A 27,890-nucleotide genomic window follows, 5' to 3' on the forward strand; every position below is an offset into this window, starting at 1 on the left:
GACAATTTCGCTCATACCGTTCTTGACATTTCGTCTGAGTGAACGTAGCCCGAAGCTTAGTTTAAAGTATCAGGTCTCTGGGTTATCGGGAACTTCCTTAAAACTCGAAAGCAAAATTTCAATTTTTTGAGTTTACACGATCCCTGGACTACCTGCGGAATTGTTTTTCCCTCTCGTTGCACGGTCATGGGCTTCTGAAGTACGTTCTAAATTTTAAGAATCTAGAGTCATCTAGAAAACTGTTTTTTTCTAAATATTACAACGCAATAAAGCCAGAAGCTATGTTCAAAATTCCAGCTCACTGGATTTTCGGGAAGTTCCTTAAAACTCGAAAGCAAAACTTCCATGTTCGGACGTTTTTTAGAACATTAGCAACCCTTGGAATACCTAGCAAAGTTGTTTTCCTGTTGTTTCATCGGGTTCCAATATGTGCTTCAAATTTCAAGACTCTAGCTCTCCGGGAGGTTAGGTTAGGTTGAACTGGCCATTCCATGAGGACCTCACATAGACTGAATGAGTCTGTAGTGCCACTTGCTGCTTCTAGATTTGACAGCTGTGTCACTCCTAGTAGCGCAGCGCACGAGCACAAAACGTGCTCCGTCGTTTCCTCATCTAAACCGCACATCCTACATATGCTATCGCTGACCAAGCTTAATTTAAAGGCATGTGACGCCAGAAGGCAGTGTCCAGTCACAACAGCGGTCATGAGTCTACAGTCCTCTCTTTTCACAGTATACCGCAGACCCTACTTCTTCCACTACTTTGCAACCATCTGTGGACACATGTATCGCCTCGTCCGCCATTTGAGCACCCTTGCGCCAACCAACCACTTCTATTGTGGCTTTAAGAACCCCTCGACGCGCAGATAGGGAATCAGGTAGTCTGTTCGTCCTATAATTGATGACGCTATACTACTATGGTCGTGTGGTCTGCGCTCAAGCTACCTTGAGACACCGAACCTCGTTGCTCTCCGGGAAGCTTTCAAAAATGGATCGCAAGAGTCTCTAGTTTTTGGTTGAAAATGGATGAAAAACGTCAAACGGAAAAAAGATGTAGGTGGCTAAAGTTTGCAGACATTCTAGGTAAATTTTACACGTACTTGCAATGTTTTTGTACTTGTAGCAATGTTGCCCCATCCAATGGAGGCAACTACTAACAAATCGTCATCAAAATCCTCTTACATGGGTCCGAGGAAATTTGCAATTCCAAACTAACTCGCAGTTTTGGAAACTAACTCGTCAATTAAGGGGCCGGGGCCTGCTTACGTGACGTGCAGTCGTCGCTATAGGAAATGTTGTTAGGTATTTCTGGTGGCGAAGGGAGCTTTGATATGTATAAACCAAAAGGAATCGGGGAAAGAACACTACCATGCTCCACCCCCTGTTTAATTCTCCTAGATTTTGAGGTTTCGTTCTTAAATTGAACCAACGCTTGCCATACAGGTAATTTGCGGTTTTTAGACAAGGGGGAAGGGTCATAAGTCAAGTGCCACAAGTACCGTCCTATAATGGAGTAGTGGTTCAGACCGCAATTTATTTGGGTTTTAATGGCATTGGTAGTGATATGCATTTTAGGGAAGTCATGCTGATGGCTGGCTTCCCGAAGACTTGCGTTTAAACGAGGTAAATACGACTCACCATCGTTAGCTGGGTTTCAGGCTTTGGTAGCGGGACTATCGTGGACATTCTTCATTATTCTGGAATGACAAAGGCTAAAATAAAAGTAGAAAGCATGCTTTGCCGTTATTCCCAAGATATTTTAGCATCGGTATAGCTATTCCGTCTGGGCCTTAATGGCGTGTTTATGTTTATGTGCCCGTCGACTTATACGACATCTAGCCTTGTGAACTGAAGTATGTATTACTAATTACCGGCAGAAAGCGTTCGCGCATTTCATCGAGTCGGACGGACAACATTCTTGTCAATGAACTATTTAATCACTCTAGTATGAATAACCTCACAATATTCTAGTCAAAGAATTAGAATGTTTGCTGACTACTTCGGCTTTTGACTGCAAGGCTATTGCAAATTCAATTCACATTGGGAACCCCTTAGGCAAATACATTCCAATTCGATTGGAGAAATTTAAATTTTGTCGATTTGATAATTAGGTCCCATTTCGTTTGAGAACGCTATGTTTCTTGAATCTTCCTTTAACAGAGCTAGTTATCTAATCTTCTTTTAATCCTTATCTAACTTCAGTGTTTGTTTGGAAATTACAAAATATATATGTAACTTTTACCAGTGTCATGCGCGGCCAATCCTAGTTGCCTGGTAGAAAGTTTTTACTACGTTTTCTTCTAAATATCCCACTGTGTGGCACGCGCTGTTGGTAACTATAATAATGGGCATTGCATTTTCTTGCATGCAATAAATTTATGTATGAGTAAGAATACTTACTTCAATGGAGCTGTTACAATGACCACTTATCACATAAGCTTATGGACTTAAGAGCACTTGCTATTCTTTCTTTCACACAACCTCAATTGGCGCTTTCTGGGACTGGCTCCTCTAGGTTAGTAAGTAAATAATTCGCTTTTCCTCACAACGAAGAAATATTTTATGAAAATAATTGTTATTGTGTTATTGTTTACTCTTGACGTTGCGTGATGGCTTAGCACATACAACATATGTAAACAGGTATATAAGTATGTATATAAAACACTGGGCATTGCCCTGACAGAGAGTGACACCCTAGGTATAGTGATATCTATCGAAACATGAAAGACTAAGAGGTTGCGCTAAACATTTTGCAAACACCCTGTAGGGAAAATTTCTAGTTTTAAACTGGTGCACATGTTGTTTTTGTGTGGGCCTCCACATTTTTATAAGTGTTTTGCGAAAAAAATTTTGGAACGTATGTGTCCAAGTAGGGTTTTAAAAAGTGACATATATATAGTACGTTGTACCTCATATATATGATACAGTTATTATACTCAGTTGAGCAGAGCTCACAGAGTATATTAACTTTGATTGGATAACTGTTGGTTGTACAGGTATAAAGGAATCGAGATAGATATAGACTTCCATATATCAAAATCATCAGTATCGAAAAAAAATTTGATTGAGCCATGTCCGTCCGTCCGTCCGTCCGTCTGTCCGTTAACACGATAACTTGAGTAAATTTTGAGGTATCTTGATGAAATTTGGTATGTGGGTTCCTGGGCACTCATCTCAGATCGCTATTTAAAATGAACGATATCGGATAATAACCACGCCCACTTTTTCGATATCGAAAATTTCGAAAAATCGAAAAAGTGCGATAATTCATTACCAAATATGGATTAAGCGATGAAACTTGGTAAGTAGTTGAACTTATGACGTAGAATAGAACAGTGGTAAAATTTTGGACAATGGGCGTGGCACCGCCCAATTTTAAAAGAAGGTAATTTAGAAGTTTTGCAAGCTGTTATTTGGCAGTCGTTGAAGATATCATGATGAAGTTTGGCAGGAACGTTACTCTTATTACTATATGTCTGCTTACTAAAAATTTGCAAAATCAGAGAACGACCACGCCCACTTTTTAAAAAAAAATTTTTTTAATTCAAATTTTAAAAGAAAAGTTAATATCTTTACAGTATATAAGTAAATTATGCCAACATTCAAATCCAGTAATGATATGGTGCAACAAAATACAAAAATAAAAGAAAATTTCAAAATGGGCGTGGCGCCGCCCTTTTTCATTTAATTTGTCTAGGATACTTTTAATGCCATAAGTCGAACAAAAATTTACAATCCTTGTGAAATTTGGTAGAGGCTTAGATTCTAGGACGATAACTGTTTTCTGTGAAAAAGGGCGAAATCGGTTGAAGGCGCGCTCAGTTTTTATACACAGTCGACCGTCGATATATCTTTACTAAACTCAGTTCACATACTTATCTGAACTCACTTTGTATTGGTGTAAAAAATGGCCGAAATCCGACTATGACCACGCCCACTTTTCCGATATCGAAAATTACGAAAAATGAAAAAAATGCCATAATTATATACCAAATACGAAAAAAGGGATGAAACATGGTAATTGTATTGGTCTATTGACGCAAAATATAACTTTAGAAAAAACTTGGTAAAATTGGTGTGACACCTACCATATTAAGTAGAAGAAAATGAAAAAGTTTTGCAGGGCGAAATCAAAAGCCCTTGGAATCTTGGAAGGAATACTGTTCGTGGTATTACATATATAAATAAATTAGCGGTACCCGACAGATGATGTTCTGGATCACCCTGGTCCACATTTTGGTCGATATCTCGAAAACGCCTTCACATATACAACTATAGGCAACTCCCTTTTAAAACGCTCATTAATAATTTTAATTTGATACCCATATCGTACAAACAAATTCTAGAGTCACCCCTGGTGCACCTTTATGGCGATATCTCGAAAAGGCGTCCACCTATAGAACTAAGGCCCACGCCCTTTTAAAATACTCATTAACACCTTTCATTTGATACCCATATTGTACAAACGCATTCTAGAGTCACCCCTGGTCCACGTTTATGGCGATATCCCGAAAAGGCTTCCACCCATAGAACTAAGGCCCACTCCCTCTTAAAATACTCATTAATACCTTTCATTTGACACCCATAGTGTACAAACGCATTCTAGAGTCACCCCTGGTCCCCTTTATGGCGATATCACGAAACGGCGTCCACCCATGGAAATAAGGATCACTCCCTTTTAAAATACTCATTAACACCTTTCATTTGATACCCATATCGTACAAACAAATTCTAGAGTCAACCCTGATCCACCTTTATGGCGATATCCCTAAATGGCGTCCACCTATAGAACTATGGCCCACTCCCTCTTAAAATACTCTTTAATACCTTTCATTTGATACACATGTCATACAAACACATTCCAGGGTTACCCTCGGTTCATTTTCCTACATGGTTATTTTCCCTTATGTTGCCACCATAGCTCTCAACTGAGTATGTAATGTTCGGTTACACCCGAACTTAACCTTCCTTACTTGTTTTCTTTTTGCAGCGCCGTAAACTGCAAAATTGTAGGAATTAAACACGAAGATATAAGTGCATTACTTCACGACGACGGCGATGAAGCTGGTAAATCAGGAACTTCTTTCAAAAACAGAAGTTCTGACGTTTATTGCCCTTCATTGGATAATAAGGGCGATTTCCCCAAAAATGCAGGGGTAGCCAAATGAATGACGAGACCCTATTGCCAATGATGGCGATACGATCAATCTGCATGTGAACAAGTTGCTAAGGAAGCTATGGAAGTCCGAAATTGTTTCCAAATAGCATGACTTCAAACATCGCTCGATGCATTGATGAGAGGCACTGCGAGGGAAATAGTGGTCGTTTCCCAAGGCAGTCGATTCCATGTACCGGAGCGACTCGGGTTTTTTCCCGACCAAGGGCTGTCATATCAGTGTAACCCCATTTAATTTGTTGCGTCCCTCCCACAAATTGTCATCCTCCCAGCAGATCCTTGCAGCGGGACTGCGCCATATTCTCCTGTTCCGGGAAGGTATCGAACTCAATCCGGGACCTGTACCTGATCCCGGTCCAGAGAAATGGTTTTGCTGCGTTTGCCGCAAAGGAATCTTTTCCTTGGACTTCCGTTAGAGGACATTGATGATAATTTGTGATCGGTCGCACCTATTAGATGGGGCGAAACACTGCTGCAACAACAACAACAGTGAAATAGTGTTGGGACATCACTGAGGCTATGCTGCTCAGTAACTGGCAAACATCTGACATCTGTTAAAAAAAAATTTAATATGGAACTGGGGAAGAGTATCTATGTCTTGATATCGTAACGACGTAACGCAAAATAATGGGTGGGTTGGACTTGGCAGAGGAAACGACAGAATTGTGTGATATAAACAGAAAACAAACAAATGGTGGAAAAAATCGTTTCTCATGGTATAATGATATCTCTTGTTAACAACTGGGTTATATATTCGGAGCTTTATAGGAAGAAACCGCGCTTCATTCCAGTGCTTGTAGGAATTGCCAAGTCACTTATTGAAAAGGGAAAGGAATAACCTTATCTATATAAACTATCCCACCGGACTGCAAGATCATCGAATAGGTACAACTTCAATGAAAAGAGTAGGTGATCATTCAACCCTATAGCAGTAAAAAAGACTTTGATGCGTTCCATACGCTAATAGCAAAGTCTTGTCATGCTTGTAAATATAATTTTTCGCTTCATCACATTTATAAGACAAATAAAATTGAAACTAATTTCTTATTACAGGTTTTTATACTTTCTGTGTGTAGTTTTTACCCTGTTGGGGCAAATATGTCCGAAATACTGTTGGGACCTTAAAATATCGTTTCTACGCATATAAAGTACCGAAGGGTAGCCAAAAAGTAAAAAATAAAGCGGTACACACTAGAGAGTCTTCACATACTAAAAAATAGAGAGAAAACAGTAAATAGACGAGAAGATACTGATCAAATTGCGGCAGCATATCTATTATGCTTATGATTTGAAATTAGTTTTGACAAATATACCAAACATGCATGGTATTATATACTCCTATGAGTTTTGTGATATTTTATTTTAATTATTATTTCATGTGAGTTTCTTTTTTTCCGCATTTAATGTTTGTGTCATGATTTAACAATGTTTATGTTCCAACTTGTTTTTACAAATTTGTCTTTGTTATTGTTATTGTTTTTAAATAAAGATGTCCAGCCCCTGAGGATGCCAAGGAGCTTGGCGAAACGTCGGGTTTATAAGTGAAGTTTAATCTTGCACTGTTCAAATATCTGACCATACAAGCCTATAATAATTCTGAATTTAGTAAAAAATAAAGTTTGAGCAAAACAGCTACAAAAGTCGTACCGAAAGTATTCAAGAGATTAGGAACTAACATTATCTCCAACCTTTCAGAATTTTCGTTCCTTTAGTTTAAGGGATATAAACAATTAACGGAAATCAAACAAGTAAGAAAGTCTAAGTACGGGTGAAACCGAAAATTACATACCCAGTTGTGCACTTCAATGTTGTTGTTTGCTTTGGGAGATTTTTGTTCGACTTATGGTATTAAAAGTATTTTGGAAAGAGCAAGAAAAAAGGGGGCGGGTCACACCCATTTTCAAAATGTGCTCAAGTTTTGTTCTTAGCTCAACCCTAATACTACTGAGGTAGAATATCAGTCAAATATAGTTAAATACCAAAGAGTTATTGCAATCTTTGTTAAGGTTAGATCTTTAGGAAAAAGTGAGCGTGGTCTTTAAGCGATTTGGTTATCTCATTGAGTCTATATAATTTGACAAGGATAGTATCTCTGACAAATTTCAGTGTAATATCTTTAACGGCTCTTGATTTAGGGCTTGTTAAACTTCCAAATTTTCTTCTATTAAATTGTGGTGCCACGCCTATATTCCAAAATTTTCGGGAATTTATGTTTTGCGTCATAAAAGCACTCTACCTATCAAATTTCATTGGCTTAGCGGTATTCGTCTTTCATTTAATTTCTTCCATTTTTCTAAATTTTCGATATCGAAAAAGTGGGGGTGGTTATCGTCCGATTTTGCTCATTTTTAATACCAACCTATTATCGCGTTAACGGACGGACAGACGGACGTACATGGCTTAGTCGAACTTTTTTTTAATACTGATGATTTTGATATATGGAAGTCTATATCTATCTCGATTCCTTTATACCTGGACAACCAACCGTTATCCAATCAAGGTTATAATACGATGTGTACAAGTACAGCTGGGTATAAAAATGTCCATTCCTGGCGTACTCTAGTGTAAATACATATTTGCTAATATGTATATGTATGTACATATGTACCTATAATTTGTAATAAAAAAATTTACAACTTCTGTGCACCGACGACATGTCGGCATCCAACAACGCTGATGTGATGAAAACTGTTCGCTCCATGTGCAACAGATTCAGTTAGTGCAGCCATAAATTGGGCCACAAGCACATCTGGTCAGTGTAAAAGTAAATAAACATTAGTGACAGGGTATAAAGTTGGTATTAACAAGTAAGGAGTCTAAGTTTGAGTGAAACCGAACATTACATACCCAGCTGTACACTTGAAATGCTGTTGTTGTTTGTTTTGTGTGCTTAATAGTGTTACAAAGCAATAATACATATACATGTGGTTCTATTCTGAACTAATTTTTCTTCGAGTTATAGCTCCCGAAACATAGAAAATTACTTAGTCATAAAAGGGGCGGTGCCACGCCCATTTTTTAAAATTTGAAGTTTTTCCATATTATTTTTTATATGTTTATCCACTTGGGAAATGAAATACTATTGATATAAAGCTCTTTTTCGCAAAGATATAGCTTATTTCATTCGTCCACGACCCTTTTAAAAATCTGGTATATAAAAGTGGGCGTGGTGCTTAACCGATTTCATAAATTTTTCTTCAAAGCATTCCTTATAGTAAAGGCAACCTCTCTGCCGAATTTTGTTACGATAGGTTTAACGATTTTTGATTTATGATTAATAATATTTGTAAAATTGATTTTATCACAAGTGGGCGGAGCTACGCCCATTTTTATCAAGAGTCTCTATATCAGTCCACACGTCAAATTACAACATACTAGGTGTATTATTTACTAAATAATCAGGTTTTTTGGGTTTTCCAAAATGTTATATATTTATAAAGTGGGCGTGGTTATCATCAGATTTCGCTAATTTTCAATACCAATATATTCTGTGTCCAGATAAACTCGTGTACCGAATTTGGTGAAGATGTCTCAATATTTACTCAAGTTATCGTGTCGATATCGAAAAAGTGAGCGTGGTTATGGTCCGATTTCGTTCATTTTAAATAGCGATCGAGATGAGTGCCTAGGAATCTACATACCAAATTTCATCAAAATACCTCAAAATTTACTCAAGTTATCGTGTTAACGGACGGATGGACGAACATACGGACGGACGGACGGACTGACAAGGCTCAATCAAATTTTTTTTTTCGATACTGATGATTTTGAAATATGAAAGTCTATATCTATCTAGATTCCTTTGTGCAAAGCACGCTGAGTATAAAAATTGTATTTGATATAATGCATGTACATACATAAATGAAAGACTCCACATAAAATAATGGTTTTTGTTTTTGTCAACCTATACATACAAGCAATGAATCTTTTGTTTTCTACTCGGGGGAAAAATGCAAAAATATGTCATAAAATAAGCTTAAAATCTTTGTTGTTTACCATTTTTTTTTTTTTTTTTTTTGTAACCACTTGGAACGCCGCCAAAGAAAGCACCCGCGATTTTAAAACAAATACATACAAAGAAATAATACCTGTAACAAAACTCATTCCATGGTCACGTTATATTTGTTTAGGCTGCCTTTTTGTTCCTAACAAATTTTACACTTTCCACTAAACAAAGCTTTAAATTAGGTTAAAAGTTCAAAAGTCTGTGGCCTTGTTGGTTGCGCAGAACATCAACAGTTTCAATAGTTTTTATGGTTTTCTGTAGTTGTTTCTTTGTTAAAGAGTTTGTGTCTTCACACTCTGAATTCAAAATATAACGGCTGTAAAAGCCGAATATCCTGGATTCACGCCCCGGGCAAAGCAACATCAAAATTTTAGAAACAAGTTTTTTCAACTAGAAGACAGTTTTTTAAGCGGGGCGCCCCTCAGCATTGATTCGGCAAACACTGCCATGAAAAACTTCTCAGTGAAAACTCATCTGCCTTGCAGATGCCGTTCGGAGTCCAATTGTAGGAAAAATTAAAAAGAGCTCCACAGCCCAAAATCTTTCCGGAGGCTACCGCGCCTTACATTTATTTTTTTTTTAAGCCTGAAAATTCTTTTATTTTTATTCAACCTCTTCAGTTGAGGCACCCCTTCAATCTTTATATCCATGTTCATTGAAAAGGTTGGAGCCTGCAACTGCAGATAGTGACAGCGCCACGAAACATTGGCACTATAGCTTACCTGCACAGAATTATTGACAACTATTTTAGCGACAGAGTACACCTCTTTGATACGGGTGAGAGACCAAGAAAGCACCGGCGGCGTCCATTCGGGCTATGTTCTAGGGCCAACGCTATGGATTACGATGTATGACGGTGTGCTACAAATGGACCTTTCCGGAGATGCACAAATTGTCGGCTATGCAGATTATATTGTCGTCGTAGTAGTGGCCAAGAAACTGGAGCTGCTCCAAGCATTATGTAGTGACGCAGTTGGAAGAATAAAGGAATGACTGACGAATATTGTACTGGCATTGGCTAGCAATACGATTGTAGTGGTGTTAATGAGCTCAAAGCGGACTGTGGATAAGTTAGTCCTAAACATCGGAGATTGCCAAGTCTTGCTTGAAAAATTTTTGAGTAAACAACGACACAAAACTAATTTGAAAGGAGCATTTCCGGGCTGTGGGAAAGAAATAAACTGCAGTTTGTGGAGACATTATGGGAATAGTGTCTTAAAATTGCGACCCAGGTGAAGCTATTATCCAACATAACGAATTCTATGATATCATACCTAGCAACAGTGTGGCATGGATCAACACTGACTCACTTCACGTTAGCTCCGAGTAGAGCGGGATGATATGATCGGAAGCGCGTTGAATTAAACGACCTCAAGCAGATATTTAGTGGCACGGCGGCGTCAAGGAGTATTTATACACGCATAGGATAGAGGAAGATATTTTTAAACCGCACTGTTTCACCGAACTGGAAAACGTATAACATACAATGTTTTACTGCCCCCGTTTTCTCAGAGAGAGGAGCACTGTACACAGATTTTTTCGAGAAGAACGTTTTACGAGGCGGTTAGTTCCCCTATCGTGCGACCTGCAGTTTGTTGGACTGTTGTGAGCAAAATGGCGTACATATGTATGTAGTTATGTCACGATTTAGGCATGCTGAAACGGAGCGCAGAGATATTCCTACCCCTGTGCTCTAATTCCTGGCGTGTCCCACGGGATTTGGACGCATGAACCAGACTTGCCTGGATTCATTTATGGCAGCGCGCTGTCTCAACGTACAAGGAAACAAGTAAGGAAGACTTAGTTCGAGTGTAACCGAACATTACATACTCAGCTGCCAAATTACAGCTTGGAAAACTTTTAAATTACCTTATTTTAAAAAATGGCGGTGCCACGTCCATTGTCCAAAATTTTACTAATTTTCTATTCTGCGTCATATCATCGCTTTATCCGTCTTTGGAAATAATTTGTCGCACGTTTTCGGTTTTTCGAAATTTTCGATATCGAAAAAGTGGGCGTGGTTATAGTCTGATTTCGTTCATTTCAAACAGAGATCTGAGATGAGTGCCCAGAAACTTATATAGCAAATTTCATTAAGATACCTCAAAATTTACTCAAGTTGTCGTGTTTACGGACAGACGGACGGACGTGGCTAAATGAATTTCTTTGTTCACCCAGATCACTTTGATATATAGATGTCTATATCTATATCGATTAGTTTAAGCCGTTACGGGGTACCGTTATGCGAAAAATATTAATATACTCTGTAAGCTCTGCTCAGCTGAGTATAAAAAACCAGAGACCCAAACTGTTATTCCTTTTATAATAAAGGTTTTTCAGAAAAAATTATTTTCGGAATTTGAATTTGTTAGTTCGGAATTAAAAATTTTATAAATCCGAAAATAAAAGTTAAATCCGAACATTTATTTTTTAAGGACTGAAAAAAATTCCGGCCCTATAACTATGGAACGGCTCATCCAGAAAAGACGGTTTTTTTCATATAGAATCTTTCTTGTTTCAACAGAAAGTGATGTATCAAATTTCAAGGCAATATCTTAATTGGATCTAACTTTACGGCAAAAAACAGGTGCAAGTTTACAGTATTCCTTCGAAAGTGAAAGGCAAGCCCAACCAATTCTCTTTTTTTCATCATTTTGTGTAAAAAAATAATTAAAAAATCATCCGAATGGTATTGCCTCTACATACATAGATATTGGAGAACTGCATGCTTAAGTGCATCTTGGACCTAGTTTTTCGATGCGAGTTCTGAAAAGCCGGGTCTTACTCTTTTCTTTTTTGGGAAGCTACAGCAAACACAAGAATATTCGCACAATGCCAATTTGTGCCAAAAACCTACAAAAGGTGAGGCGTATAAGTCAATAAAAGGACAAATTGTTTTGTTTAAAAACATTACCTCGTTTTGAATACTTTGTTTATTTATGTTTTTTTTTTATACTTTTACCGACAATAGAATTCAATTAAATAGTGTTTAGCTAATATAAGTAAATGCATACTTATTTACATAACTCACTTAGCGATGACTCATTTTTGATCAATGTGTTTATACATTTTACGGTTCGTAACATTGGAATAATTTGCATAAACATTAAGCTAAGTTAAAATTTTTTAGCGTAATTAGATGATCTCATTCGACTAAATAATAAAGTTGTGACCATGAAACATGAAAGCACTCCCTAACGCTTCATTTTGAAGGTGGTGTGTAGATTCGATTTTTCGCAGAACAGATTTTTTCGATTCAGTTCTGAAAAAAAATCGATTAAATCGAGTCTAAAAAGGCTGATTGCTGCTTAATTTTTTCACAATTTTTGTCGTTTAATAAAGCTCGCCATGTTCTTCCTCTTTTCATTAACTGGGGATAATTGACAAAGTCAAGAGGTACAATATGGTTCTTCACTTGTTCCTCCCAACAAGTGGGACTATAAGTATATTCGATATTAAAATATCACACTTTCTGTTTTTATACTCAGTTGAGCAGAGCTCACAGAGTATATTAACTTTGATTGGATAACGGTTGGTTGTACAGGTATAAAGGAATCGGGATAGATATAGACTTCCATATATCAAAATCATCAGTATCAAAAAAAAATTCGATTGAGCCATGTCCGTCCGTCCGTCCGTCCGTCCGTCTGCCCGTTAACACGATAACTTGAGTAAATTTTGAGGTATCTTAATAAAATTTGGTATGTAGGTTCCCGGGCACTCATCTCAGATCGCTATTTAAAATGAATGATATCGGACAATAACCACGCCCACTTTTTCGATATCGAAAATTTCGAAAAATCGAAAAAGTGCGATAATTCATTACCAAATACGGATTAAGCGATGAAACTTGGTAGGTGAGTTGAACTTATGACGCATAATAGAAAACTAGTAAAATTTTGGACAATGGGCGTGGCACCGGCCACTTTTAAAAGAAGGTAATTTAGAAGTTTTGCAAGCTGTAATTTAGCAGTCGTTAAAGATATCATTATGAAGTTTGGCAGGAACTTTACTCTTATTACTATATGTCTGCTTAATAAAAATTAGCAAAATCGGAGAACGACCACGCCCAATTTTTAAAAAAATGTTTTTTTAAATTCAAATTTTAAAAGAAAAGTTAATATCTTTACAGTATATATGTAAATTTAACTCAACATTCAACTTCAGTAATGATATGCTGCAACAAAATACAAAAATAAAAGAAAATTTCAAAATGGGCGTGGCTCCGCCCTTTTTCATTTAATTTGTCTAGGATACTTTTAATGCCATAAGTCGAACAAAAATTTACCAATCCTTGTGAAATTTGGTAGAGGCTTAGATTCTAGGACGATAACTATTTTCTGTGAAAAAGGGGAAATCGGTTGAAGCCACGCCCAGTTTTTATACACAGTCGACCGTCTGTCCTTCCGCTCCGCCGTTAACACGATAACTTGAGCAAAAATCGATGTATCTTTACTAAACTCAGTTCACGTACTTATCTGAACTCACTTTGTATTGGTGTAAAAAATGGCCGAAATCCGACTATGACCACGCCCACTTTTTCGATATCGAAAATTACGAAAAATGAAAAAAATGCCATAATTATATACCAAATACGAAAAAGGGATGAAACATGCTACTTGTATTGGTCTATTGACGCAAAATATAACTTTAGAAAAAAACTTGGTAAAATGGGTGTGACACCTACCATATTAAGTAGAAGAAAATAAAAAAGTTTTGCAGGGCGAAATCAAAAGCCCTTGGAATCTTGGAAGGAATACTGTTCGTGGTATTACATATATAAATAAATTAGCGGTACCCGACAGATGATGTTCTGGATCACCCTGGTCCACATTTTGGTCGATATCTCGAAAATGCCTTCACATATACAACTAAGGGCCACTCCCTTTTAAAACCCTCATTAATACCTTTAATTTGATACCCATATCGTACAAACACATTCTAGAGTCACCCCTGGTCCACGTTTATGGCGATATCTCGAAAAAGCGTCCACATATAGAACTAAGGCCCACTCCTTTTTAAAATACTCATTAACACCTTTCATTTGATACCCATATCGTACAAACAAATTCTAGAGTCACCCCTGGTCCACCTTTATGGCGATATCTTGAAAAGGCGTCCACCTATAGAACTAAGGCCCACGCCCTTTTAAAATACTCATCAACACCTTTCATTTGATACCCATATCGTACAAACAAATTCTAGAGTCACCCCTGGTCCACATTTATGGCGATATATCGAAAACGCGTCCACCTATAGAACTAAATCCCACGCCGTTTTAAAATACTCATTAACACCTTTAATTTGATACCCATATTGTACAAACGCATTCTAGAGTCACCCCTGGTCCACGTTTATGGCGATATCCCGGAAAGGGGTCCACCCATAGAACTAAGGCCCACTCCCTTTTAAAACACTTATTAACACCTTTCGTTTGATACCTATATTGTACAAACGCATTCTAGAGTCAACCCTGGTCCACTTTTATAACCATATTCCGAAAAGGCGTCCACCTATAGAACTAAGGCCCACGCCGTTTTAAAATACTCATTAACACCTTTCATTTGATACCCATATTGTACAAACGCATTCTAGAATCACCCCTGCTCTACGTTTATGGCGATATCCCGAAAAGGCGTCCACCCATAGAACTAAGGCCCACTCCCTTTTAAAACACTTATTAACACCTTTCGTTTGATACCCATATTGTACAAACGCATTCTAGAGTCAACCCTGGTCCACTTTTATAACGATATTCCGAAAAGGCGTCCACCTATAGAACCAAGGCCCACTCCGTTTTAAAATACTCATTAACACCTTTCATTTGATACCCATATAGTACAAACAAATTCTAGAGTCACCCCTGGTCCACCTTTATGGCGATATCTCGAAAAGGCGTCCACATATAGAACTAAGGCCCACGCCCTCTTAAAATACTCATTAACACCTTTCATTTGATACCCATATCGTACAAAATAAATTCTAGAGTCACCCCTGGTCCACCTTTATGGCGATATCTCGAAAAGGCGTCCACCTATAGAACTTAGGCCCACTCCCTTTTAAAATTATCATTAACAAACACATTCCAGGGTTACCCTAGGTTCTTTTTACAACATGGTGATTTTCCCTTACTGTGTCTCCACAGCTCTCAACTGAGTATGTAATGTTCGGTTACACCCGAACTTAGCCTTCCTTACTTGTTTTTTTCAAATTTTGTTTATAACAAGTAAGGAAGGTTAAGTTCGGGTGTAACCGAACATTACATACTCAGTTGAGAGCTATGGTGACAACATAAGGGAAAATAACCATGTAGGAAAATGAACCGAGGGGAACCCTGGAATGTGTTTGTATGACATGTGTATCAAATGAAAGGTATTAAAGAGTATTTTATGAGGGAGTGGGCCATAGTTCTATAGGTGGGCGCCATTTAGGGATATCGCCATAAAGGTGGATCAGGGTTTACTCTAGAATTTGTTTGTACGATATGGATATCAAATGAAAGGGGTTAATGAGCATTTTAAAAGGGAGTGGGCCTTGGTTTTATAGGTGGACGCCTTTTCGAGATATCGCCATAAAGGTGGACCAGGGGTGACTCTAGAATGCGTTTGAGAGAGAGTTAGTTATTTATTATATTACAAAAAGAATTACAAAAGTAGAAATTGTAAGACTATACTTTAAAATAATAAATAGTGGATCTTAGACAATAACATTAATTGTTGTGTGTCTACATAACAAATATAGTTAAGAACAATAGTTTAAGCAAATTCTGTTACAATAAGTTCCTTATATTTAACGCAACTACTTATATAAGAGCGTAGCGAGTGATAGTTACCACCACTAAGAATAGTTTTTTTTTTTATTTATTTAATATATTTAGGCATAATAATACAATTATTACACTTAAATGTTAAAAGGAGTGCTGGCTGCTAGGGCCTTCGACTCGCTTGTAGAATAATTGGTAGTATTTTAGTTATATATGATTATAATATTATGATTACAGTGCGACTTAGTATATAATGCTGTGGAGTATGTTACAAGACTTAAAGTAATTTATGAAATTTGAGATATTCTCATAGCTATGTATATTTAAGAGAGAGCTAGGTGTAGTGCTGCCAAAACACGTTTTCCTAAAATTATCTAAATTGCTACAACTATCTAGTATATGATCTATGGACAGTGTGTTGTTGCAAAACGGACAGCTAGGTGGTCTTCATCCGCGTAGCAGATATTCGTGTGTAAGGCGTGTGTGACCTAAGCGGAGGCGGGTGAATAATGTTGTTTGTTGGCGTGTTAATGTGGTTGGATAGACTGATTTTCTACCTTGTGGATTTACCAGCGAATATCTGTGAGTGTGATTATGCAAGGCTGTTTCTCTTTGGGTATTCAAATGTATTTTCACTTCCCGAAGGATGTCTTTATTGTTTGCCGCGTGATAAGTTATACAAGGTCTTGAGTGGGTATCAAAAGCGGTGCTGTCAGCAAGTTCATTCCCTTTTATACCTCGTTGTCCGGGGACCCACATAAACCTAATTTTGTTGCATTTTTGTATGCATATACTCCTAACATCCGAAATAATACTGCTGGAGTTATTTATATTGCGGACTGCGTTTAAAGTTGATTTACTGTCGGAGCAGATAACAAAATTTCCTATTTTCCTTATTGCATAATCAGAAGCTAGCTTTATAGCTAAAGCTTCAGCCGTAAATATGGAACAGTGTTGTTGGATGTTACCTTGGGCGATTATAGTTCCATCATGATGAACCACAGCGAGAGATGTGCCATTTTCCGTTTTTGAGCCGTCGGTATAAAGAAAGGTCCATCGGTTTCTTATCATAGGCTCCACAATGTTTTCAAATGCTTGCTGATATACCATGTTATTCGTGGTACTTTTGTGAAAGGATTGTAGATCCAAGATAAATGTCGACTCTTTAATTGACCAAGGTGGCACGTTTCCAGGTTTGACAAGATGGGGTCGAAGATCGATATCCAAAGTTTTAGAAAATCGTACACATCGACGTATTGTGGATTCTAATTTATACGTTCTTTTGTGTTTTAAGGTGGAAATAACATCTTTGTGGATAATCGCGTTGCTTGTATTAAATAATTTAGGAATTAGTCTGTATGTTGCTCATGTAACTAAGTCAGCAATCGATGGTAGGCCTGCTTCGGTGAGGATGAAGTCGGTGGGTGAAGTTGGAAATGCATTGATACTCCTTCTGATGGATGGCATTATGATATGGTTTGTTCAGAAGTTTCATGTTGCTAGCAGCACAGTATCCATAGATCGGTAACGCGTATTCAATTTTAGATATTATTAAAGCTCTGGTAACTTGAATTAGAGTATTACAATGAATGAGGCTGTGCCTCGAACTTAAGTACTTAATAATGTTAAGTCTAGAAACTAAGCTTTTTCTTAAAGCTAGGCATTGTTTTTTGAAATTAAACTGTTTATCGAAAACAATGCCTAGTATTTTATGTTCATCGACAAATTTTATTTCTATATTATCTACGTACAATGTAAACATTTTACACTTTTTCTTTCTACATATATGCAACAATTTACATTTTTCGGTTGACAAAATTGCTCCCGAGGATTTTCCCCAGTTTTTTACATCGTTTAATACGTTCAAATACAATGATTTCAGTTTGTTCAAATCTGTTATCTTAGAGTAGATTATGGCATCGTCAGCATAGATAGAATGCTCAATGCTACTATACATGGATAGAGTTTTGCTCAATTGTTCAAATGCAATGATGAAAAGCATTACCGAGAGAGTAGATCCCTGGTGTATACCGTTGTGCAAAGGAAAGGCGTTAGAACGTTCTGAGTTTACTGTGACTCGAAACTTGCGAGAAATCAAAAAGGCTTTTACCATGTTAAAAGTCTTTTGACCTACTCCCCAGGTTGCGAGTTGTTCCAAAGCCAAATGTGCACCGATGCGGTCAAAGGCTCTTTCGAAATCAGTTGCCAAGATGGTAACGTGATTTCGGAACGAAAGAGCGTTTGATACATAGTGTTGAAGGTGCAGCAGGATATCAGTTGTGCTTTGATTTTTTTGGAATGCCACTTGGTTAGCGCTAATAAGTTTGTCTTTCGCGACGTACCACCGTAGCCTACTTGCTATGATTTTTTCGAAAGTTTTTGCTATACAGGGAAAAAGGGAGATTGGTCTATATCCCGATATGTCGGTTGGTAGCTTATGGGCTTGGGGATGGGTATTACCATTGCTGTACGCCAGCTTTGGGGGTATACTCCTTTGTCAAAAGTGTCGTTGTATAGAGCGAGTAATCTCTCTTTTACGGTTGGAGGCAAATTGTAAAGCATGGGGTAGTTTATGCGATCGTTACCTGGGGATTTACCCTTGAGCCCATGTAGCGAGTTCTCTAGCTCCAGACTTGTTATCTTTGAATCTATTTGAATTGCGGCGTATGAAATGTTTTTTGGAATGTAGTCATAACTGCTGAAATGATTTTTCCTGGAAACGAAGTCAGGGTGGAAATTGCAGTCTCGGATAGATTGGACCAGATAGTACCGAAATGATTTGCTATTTCTAACGACAATAGAATATTATCGGACCCGTTTTTTATAAATGTAATTGATTGGTCTTTGCTATTACCTGTAAGCGTTCTGATATCTGCCCAAATTTTTTTTGTGGAATTGTTTGGGTTTATTTTTTTGGTCAGTTCTCCTAAGCAAGAGCGTTTAGCTTCTAGAGCAGCTTTTTTAAATTTCGCTTTTGCTTTATTATACAAGGCAAGATGTTCTGGGCATCTTTTTCTTTTGTAGTCGTGCCATAGTCTTTGCTTTTCTTCTCTTAACTTTAGCAGATCAGTATTCCACCACGGTAATGTGGATTTTACCTTTCCGTGCTTTGTTTGCGGGATAGAAATATGGGCTGCCGATCGAATAATTTTCTGCAAGTTAGCAGCTTCTTTGTTCACATTATTGGATCTGTCAGATCGGTTTGAGAAAACATTGCAGTTCTGCTGAAAGGAAGACCAGTTCTCTAAGTCTGTTTTAAACTTGATCTTGGTTTTGGTTATGTTAGTTTGATGTGATATTTTCATGCGGATAGTTATTGGGAAGTGGTCACTTCCGTGCAAATCTTCAAGTATATTCCAGGATAGCTTTGGAACTAGAGCAGGGGAACACAGTGTTATATCCACGTGTGTGAATGTTTTATGTGTGGAAAAATAGGTCGGAGACCCAACGTTCAAGACTATAAGATCTTCACTTAGGATATAGTTTTCGACTGTTTTACCTCTTTCATTTACAACATCCGAGCCCCATAATCTTTTTGTTGAATAAATTTTGTGCATTCTTTTGATGATGCTGGATGTTTTTCAGCACAGTTTGCGCAGTATGTGCGAGTACAGTCTTTTGGGGAGTGTGGTGCTAAGTTGCAGTTAACGCAAGCAGCTTCATTATTGCATCGTTTTGCCGTATGTCCCAGTAATTGACAATTCTTGCAGCGCATGGGATTTGGAATATATTCCCTTACTTTTACTGAATGCCACGATATGTCTAGTTTTTCGAGGAGATGATACCGGTCAAAAGAGAGGAGGACTACTCCGCTGGGGTGAGGCTTACCTTTGATGAATTTCGGGAATTTATAGGCCGAGACCACAACTTGTGCACTTAATTCTTGGACAATTTCCTCTTCCGAGACTTTGTTCAGATAAGGAGCGTATATGGTGCCTCTTGTTAAGTTCAATGTGTGATGGAGACTACATTTCACTTTTCAAAGACCATTAAGCTCTTTAGCTGATAGGAATCGGTCAGCCACAGATTTATTTTTCACAAGCAGTAGCAAATTACCATCGTGGAGTTCCGTTATGGAGATAACTTCTTTGCTAATAAGGTGGAGGGAACGCTGGATGGCAAAGCAAGAGAATTCTGATAGAGGTTTTTTGTCATCCACTGAGGCAATTAACACAAATCTGGGGTTGGGGGTCTGCACTTTAGAGAGTTCCGGGAAAGTATCTAGTAATTTGTTCATAACACGTTTTTGTTTCTTTTCGGGGCCGGCTGCCGACTCCGACTAACACTCGCAGCGATCGGTTCGATTTATTGTGTGTTTTTCTCTCTGCTTAGTGCGCTTATTGCGTAACCGCGTCTTATTTCTATTTTTCTTTCTCCCTCATTACATTCGTTCTTGTGTGCTTGGTGAAAAAAAAAACTTCACGGTTTAGTGGATAAGGTGTAATAGGTTGGAGATCATGCCTCCCGGGCCCCCTAATCTTGGGGATAACCGGTATGCTTTAAGAATAGTTAAAACCTTTTGTAGGTCCAAACCTTTCTCACCAAAACATTGAAAACGGATATCTTTGTAAATAGGACATATCCCAATAAAATGCAAGGTGTCTTCAGCAGTACATGAGTTGTAAACCGAGCAGTTTACAGAAGTTACATTTTTAAAAGCTCTTGCATTGAGGTTTAGCAAGCCACCCCTAGCGCGAAAGATCGGACTTATGTCGTAGGCTGAGAACTCATCGGAGAAGTAAGTAGCGTCCATAGGAATCAAGTACGGGTAAAGATCGTGTGATCTAGATTGCAGCGTACTCTCGGTGTATCTAGCAAACTCTTTTTGCAGCAATTTCTCTAGCACTACAGGAATACGCAGTTTTAGCGCTGCTGGCGAGAAATCACGCTGAGGGTCCATATCAACACTTACATAAACATTTTCCCAGTTGTTCACCCAGTACGAGCCTTGACGCACTGTCTCCTCAGCTACAATGCGGGGCAGTCTATTTGGTGATAAACTAAAACAGCGCGCGATATAATACATGTGCGTGCTTAAAGTATGGTAGTACAGCGAACTAGAATGCGTTTGTACAATACGGGTATCAAACGAAAGGTGTTAATGAGTATTTCAAAATGGCGTGGGGATTAGTTCTATAGTTGGACGCCTTTTCGAGATATCGCCATAAAGGTGGATCAGGGATGACTCTAGACTTTGTTTGTACGAAATGGGTATCAAATGAAAGGTGTTAATGAGTTTTTTTAAAAGGGAGTGGGTCTTAGTTCTATAGGTGGTCGCCTTTTCGAGATATCGCCATAAAGGTGGACCAGGGGTGACTCTAGAATATGTTTGCACGATATGGGTATCAAATTAAAGGTATTAATGAGGCTTTTAAAAGGGAATGGTGGTAGTTGTATATGTGAAGGCGTTTTCGAGATATCGACCAAAATGTGGACCAGGGTGACCCAGAACATCATCTGTCGGGTACCGCTAATTTATTTATATATGTAATACCACGAACAGTATTCCTGCCAAGATTTCAAGGGTTTTTTATTTCGCCCTGCAGAACTTTTTCATTTTATTCTACTTAATATGGTAGGTGTCACACCCATTTTACCAAGTTTTTTTCTAAAGTTATATTTTGCGTCAATAAACCAATCCAATTACCATGTTTCATCCCTTTTTTCGTATTTGGTATAGAATTATGGCTTTTTTTTCATTTTTCGTTATTTTCGATATCGAAAAAGTGGGCGTGGTCATAGTCGGGTTTCGGCCATTTTGTATACCAATACAAAGTGAGTTCAGATAAGTACGTGAACAGAGTTTAGTAAAGATATATCGATTATTGCTCAAGTTATCGTGTTAACGGCCGAGCGGGAGGACAGACGGTCGACTGTGTATAAAAACTGGGCGTGGCTTCAACCGATTTCGCCCTTTTTCACAGAAATAAGTTATCGTCCCAAAATCTTTGCCCCTCCCAAATTTCACAAGGATTGGTAAATATTTGCCCGACTTATGGCATTAAAAGTATTCTAGACAAATTAAATGAAAAAGGGCGGAGCCACGCCCATTTTGAAATTTTCTTTTATTTTTGCATCTTGTTGTACCATATCATTACTGGAGTTGAATGTTGACATAATTTACTTATATACTGTAGAGATATTACATTTTTTGTTAAAATTTGACTTTAAAAAAAAATTTTTTTAAAAGTGGGCGTGGTCGTTCTCCGATTTTGCTAATTTTTATTAAGTATACATAGTAATAGGAGGAGTACATAGTAATAGGAGTAACGTTCCTGCCAAATTTCTTCATGATATATTCAACGACTGCCAAATTACAGCTTGCAAAAATTTTAAATTACCTTCTTTTAAAAGTGGGCGGTGCCACGCCCATTGTCCAAAATTTTACTAATTTTCTATTCTGCGTCATAAGATCAACTCACCTACCAAGTTTCATCGCTTTATCCGTCTTTGGTAATGAATTATCGCAGTTTTTCGGTTTTTTCGAAATTTTCCATATCGAAAAAGCGGGCGTGGTTATAGTCCAATATTGTTCATTTTAAATAGCGATCTGAGATGAGTGCTCAGGAATCCACATACCAAATTTCATCAAGATACCTCAAATTTTACTCAAGTTATCGTGTTAACGGGCGGATGGACGAACGGACATGGCTCAATCAAATTTTTTTTCGATCCTGATGATTTTGATATATGGAAGTCTATATCTATCTCGATTCCTTTATACCTGTACAACCAACCGTTATCCAATCAAAGTTAATATACTCTGTGAGCTCTGCTCAACTGAGTATAAAAAAGAAACAGACCTCGGGTACAAAGGAGCACAATTTTTTTATTTTTAAGATACTCCAATTTTGTGCGAGAAATTTCTTCAGTAAGTTCTGCTTTCTATGCAATGTGAGCTTAGAAATCAAACCGAGAATAACTCTTCTCTATAACCCTCTATACATCTCTCATAAAGCTGCCTAATGTATGGGTTTGGAATCATGGACCGTGTCGAGAGTCGGTAGGATATCCCTTTGGAATGTTGGAGAGAAAAGTACTGCCGACGATGTATGGTCTTCTCCGTGATATCAAGCGCTGGTCATGTTATGGAAATGCATGAAGACGCTCATTCATGCTCCAGCTCCCTTGGCGTTCGCAATTGGTGTTAGTTATGTTGAAACAGTGATAGCTCGCCTGACTTGTCACGCAACGCCAAAATCTCCTAGACTGTTAAGCGCCAATTGATGGTAATGATAAAATTTCTACGTCTTTCTCCTTTCACTCAAAGCTACCAACACAATAGCGCATAGTTATAGTTCATGGTTCTTAACTAAGCAGAGCTTTTTGAAAATTGAAAACCCTTTTATAATTTATTTAATAATTTGGGAAAAATTTAAGCAACGTGACATCAGGACGGACAAGGCGACAGCTGTTTCGACTATACCTTGTAAATCTCTTCAAAGCCTTTTCTCCCGGGAGTGGGAGTCGAACCCGCACTCCTACGATAATTGAAATGGTTACAAACGCATTCAGCTACGTCATGCCTTAGTTGTTGTAAAGTTTTTCTCAAATGCCTTCTTTTGCATATATTATTCTTCTACACATCACATACTTCGTATGTAATTATGTGTTGAAATTATGCATGTTTGTAAGGCGGTTTCAGAGAAACTTGGTATTGTTGCTGTTTTTGTTCTATTTATAGAACTACAACGAATTAACCCTTTTATTTGAACTGTGAAAATGCGCCAAGCTAAATTTATAAAAGAATTACAATATATTAAATTTGTGCCCGTTTTTATAAACAAATATAAAATTGTGCTTCACGTTACTGTAAGATGCTCAAAACTTGAAAGGCTAAAACATCAAACGATTCTATAAAAAAAAGACGATTTTTAATTCCTTAAAAAAGCATCGATTGAATTGATTTAAAATATAATCGATATTCCGCTCTAGTTGTGGAGCCATCAGGGAAATCCCCAGTTCAAAAAAAAAAACTTGTATCTAAAATGCATAAATTTGTATTAAAAATTCACAAAATAAGAAAGTAAACTGGTTTCGGCGTTGCGCCAGCATCAGTGGAATTCTCCGTTCTGATCGATCTGTTGTTGTCGTTTGTCGTATTTATAGTTCGTAGGTACATGAGCATGTGTTGTCAAATTTAATGTTTACGTATGTATGTACATTAACCTGGGACGATTTGTATGGACGAAAGTTAACCGATATCGCGCCATTGACTTTTCGCTAGGATTTGGGCTCACGAAAAAAAAGTTCCACTACGCATACCCAAAAAAATAATTTTCGAGCCTACAAAAAAAATGACGAAAGGGTAAATTTTTCAACCAAAACACTCCCCAAAACCCAAAAAATATTTTTTTTCTTCAAAAAACTGTTGTAAAAACGTTGGCGAAAACAGTTTTTTGAAAAAAATATTTTTTGGGTTTTGGGGTGTTTTGGTCGAAAAATTTACCCTTTCCTCAATTTTTTTTTGCAGGTTCGAAAATTATTTTTTTGGGTATGCGTCGTGGAACTTTTTTTCCTGAGCCCAAATCCCATCGAAAAATCAACGGCGCGATATTGGTTAATAAATCGACCCAGTCTAATGTACATATGCCTTCATTTGGAAACGAGGGTGGTTATCAAATTCATATGGTTAACTGAAGCAGGTAAAAGTCAGTACTTTTAGTCGTTTGACCTTTTTGTGTGTTTGTTGATTTGGTTGGTTATTCTTTTGTGTGTTTCTTTGTTGTTGTGCCTGTGTGATTACTTTGTTTTTAGAAAACAATCTTCAAAGGTTCAAATATTGTGCCAGAAATAGTATTTGTCTGTTCATTTATTATTTTACCGTCGAATGTTTTTTCGTGCATGAAGTGGTATATTTCAGCTTTCATATATCAGGTAAATATCCGGACAATCCTCTTTAAATGTATTCTCTACAATGAAAGACAAAAGTCTACAAACCCCCCTTACTTTCGTTGTTCATTTGTACTTGCAATTTCGTTTTAACCCTATTTTTTTAATAATTTTACCTAAAAAAAAATTATTTTTGAACATAAAGCAACTAAGGTATGGCGAAAAAACGCAACGACAAAAGTGTACATACAACCCCAGTTACTAGCTTGCATTCTAATGTGCTGTGTTATAATAACCCCAAAGTACTGTTCACCTAGTTTAATCCTGCTGTTTTAATATTCAGTTTAGTTGCGGTTTGATCACTTAAACAAAAACAATGCCTCCTAGAATAGAAATATTGTTTGACGTAAGAAACTTGGTTGTACAGCACAGCAAAACAAAAATGTCATAAGGTGAAATTGCAAAAATTGCTAACTTGAGTCGATCAACAGTACAGAACACTGTAAAAAAAGTTGTTCTACTGCAAATAAGAAGTGATGTGGCCGTCCGCGCAAACTATCTCGCCGAGACGTCAGCTTTATTTTAAAAGAAGTGGACAAAGCTCCAAAAGAGTCTGCTCCAAAATGAGCCGAAGATATATGTAACTCATCAAGCAATGGTGTCCATCCAAGAACAGTTCAAAGAGATTTGCAGAAGGACGGCTTTAACAGCGGAACACCACACAAAAAAGCTTTTATTTCTGAAAAAACCAGTAAACTGTGCTTGGAGTTCGCGAAAGCACACATGGAAAAGGGGATGGATTTTTGGCAAAAAGTTTTGTTAACCGATGATTCAATGTGTGGAGGAAGAAATAATAAATACAACTCTACTCCACAATCAATATTATCACGTACTCTAAAAAAGCGTCTTTGAACCAAAACTGATTATTAGTCCTCAGCTTGCGCTGCTTTTATACTCTATGTTGCCTCGTTTACATATTTCTCCTAAGGTCTAGACTTTTCACGAACATGCCTTCTGGAATAGTGCTTCGGTTATGGAATCGCAACTTCTAGTGGAGCAGTAAGGAAGGCAGTCGGCATGATATCGTGGTGCACTGTGGCTTGTCATGTCGACTGGGCGGGGTTCTTGCCAACCTTGCCGTCCTGCGCCATAAACAGAAAAAAATCCTATCATGACTTTAAAAAAAACTGACTAAAACACAGAGTCAACTCAAAACGCTTATAATTCAAATTAAACCAACATCCCGCAGAACCGGATGCCACGGACAGACCGTTAAAATTCAAAACGTAATTAAAAAAAAACTTAAACGAACCGGAAATGACGGGTTACAAAATCTGAAACAAAAATGAACAAAAATAAGGCCGAATATATTTGAGGGCGCCGCGGGTGTTGTTGTGACGCCCGGTGCTGATCCCACCCTCAAAATCCATGGCCACCGACGCACCTAAATTTCGGTGGCCCCTTACCTGTAAACCCTATGCGCCTTCTAAATAAATAAGGAAGTTAGTTATTTAGCTATATGCGTGTGTATGTGTGAGTAACAACTTCTGCTCTTATCTGATGATAAGATGATGTGGATGTGAAACAATCTCTTTGCTTCAAGCTGCTGGTTATGCGTATGTGTGACTGCTTGATTTAATGTGTACATGTACATAAGTGTGGCTGCTTGCTTTGTTGTTGTTGTGCATTTAGTACCAGCATAGTGATGTAGGTATATTATATTATATTAGCAATATTCGCCACAATAGGTTATTTGTGTACTGTATGTAGACCTTTGTCAACGTAATTTTAATGTTTATTTCCCATAACTTTGTTATTTTAAATAAATGTACGTGTTTTTTAGTTTATTATGATAGGAAACAAGAAATAAAACAGTATAATCACATTTTTCAGATAAGTTATTAGTCTTTCAATACAGCGGAAATAGGAAATGTATGTAGACTTTTGTCCGCCACTGTATGTTTATATGAGAGAGAGAGAGAGCTCACGTTGGGTACATAATTTGCGGCTATGTCCGAACTTAGACTACCTTACTGGTTTTTTTCAAGTACCCTTCAGACAGATATTATTGCCCAACTCGCCACCTATTTCTCATTAACTTCTCTTTTTATTTTATTTATTGCGAATTACACTTACCTTTCTTTATTCAGTTGTTTTGTTGATTGCACTATTGTTTATTTGAAAACTGGTTTTTGAGGTTCTTAAAATGATTTGCTTCTGATGTCTGTACATATGTTTTTATTTTTTTATATATTCATAATATAAACTACGTACTTGTAGGTTGTGTAAAAAAAGGCTAAAAAAATGATGACGCAGTGTAGTTATAAAAATGCAATTAACTTTTTTTTTATCCTATGTGAAGGTAATTTTTTTTGTTCACACCTTTTATTTTTTATTATTAGTTGGTATTTTAAATAGCTGATTTGAGTTGCTTTAGGTGTTTCTTTTGCACATAAAAAGTGCAGTTACTTTCTTAATAGGAAAAATTATTATTTTGTTCACATTACAAAATTGCACAAATTCACAAGAATACTAATTAAGTACCCACATACTTTCTAAGAAATGTTGTAACACTTCCTTCGTTCTTGGAAATTAACGAGTTTTACCTTGTCTACTTTTTATACTCAGCTGAGCAGAGCTCACAAAGTATATTAATTTTGTTCGCATAACGGTACCCCGTAACGGCATAAACTAATCAAGATAGATATAGACCTTTATATATCAAAATGATCTGGGCGAAAAAAGAAATTCATTTAGCCATGTCCGTCCGTCCGTCCATGAACACGATAACTTGAGTAAATTATGAGGTATCTTAATGAAATTTGGTATGTGAGTCCCTGGGAACTCATCTCAGATCGCTATTTAAAATGAACGAAATCGGACTATAACCACGCCCCCTTTTCGATATCGAAAATTTCGAAAAACCGAAAAAGTGCGATAATTCATTACTAAAGACGGATAAAGCTATGAAACTTTGCAGGTGCGTTGATCTTATGACGCAGAATAGAAAATTAGTAAAATTTTGGACTGTGGGCGTGGCACCGCCCACTTTTAATAGGAGGTAATTTACAAGTCTTGCAAGCTGTAATTTGGCAGTCTTGAATATGTAAGGAT

At 37.4% G+C, this 27,890-nt stretch overlaps 1 protein-coding gene across 6 annotated transcripts in view; it reads right to left on the reverse strand.

Moving 5' to 3' along the window:
- The window catches only part of LOC137250497 (uncharacterized), a 178,729-nt gene that overhangs the window by 119,350 nt on the left and 31,489 nt on the right, over positions 1-27,890 (reverse strand). For 5 of the 6 annotated variants that reach the window (XM_067783391.1, XM_067783392.1, XM_067783395.1 and 2 more), the window contains exon 2: positions 26,913-27,072. The exons of the other annotated variant lie outside the window; for it this stretch is intronic. The gene's annotated coding sequence lies outside the window, so the exon portion shown is untranslated. The remainder of the gene's footprint in view (positions 1-26,912; positions 27,073-27,890) is intronic. 6 annotated transcript variants of the gene reach the window in all.

This window comes from Eurosta solidaginis, chromosome 4, assembly GCF_040869045.1.
Source record: "Eurosta solidaginis isolate ZX-2024a chromosome 4, ASM4086904v1, whole genome shotgun sequence".
Taxonomy (NCBI): Eukaryota; Metazoa; Arthropoda; class Insecta; order Diptera; family Tephritidae; genus Eurosta; species Eurosta solidaginis.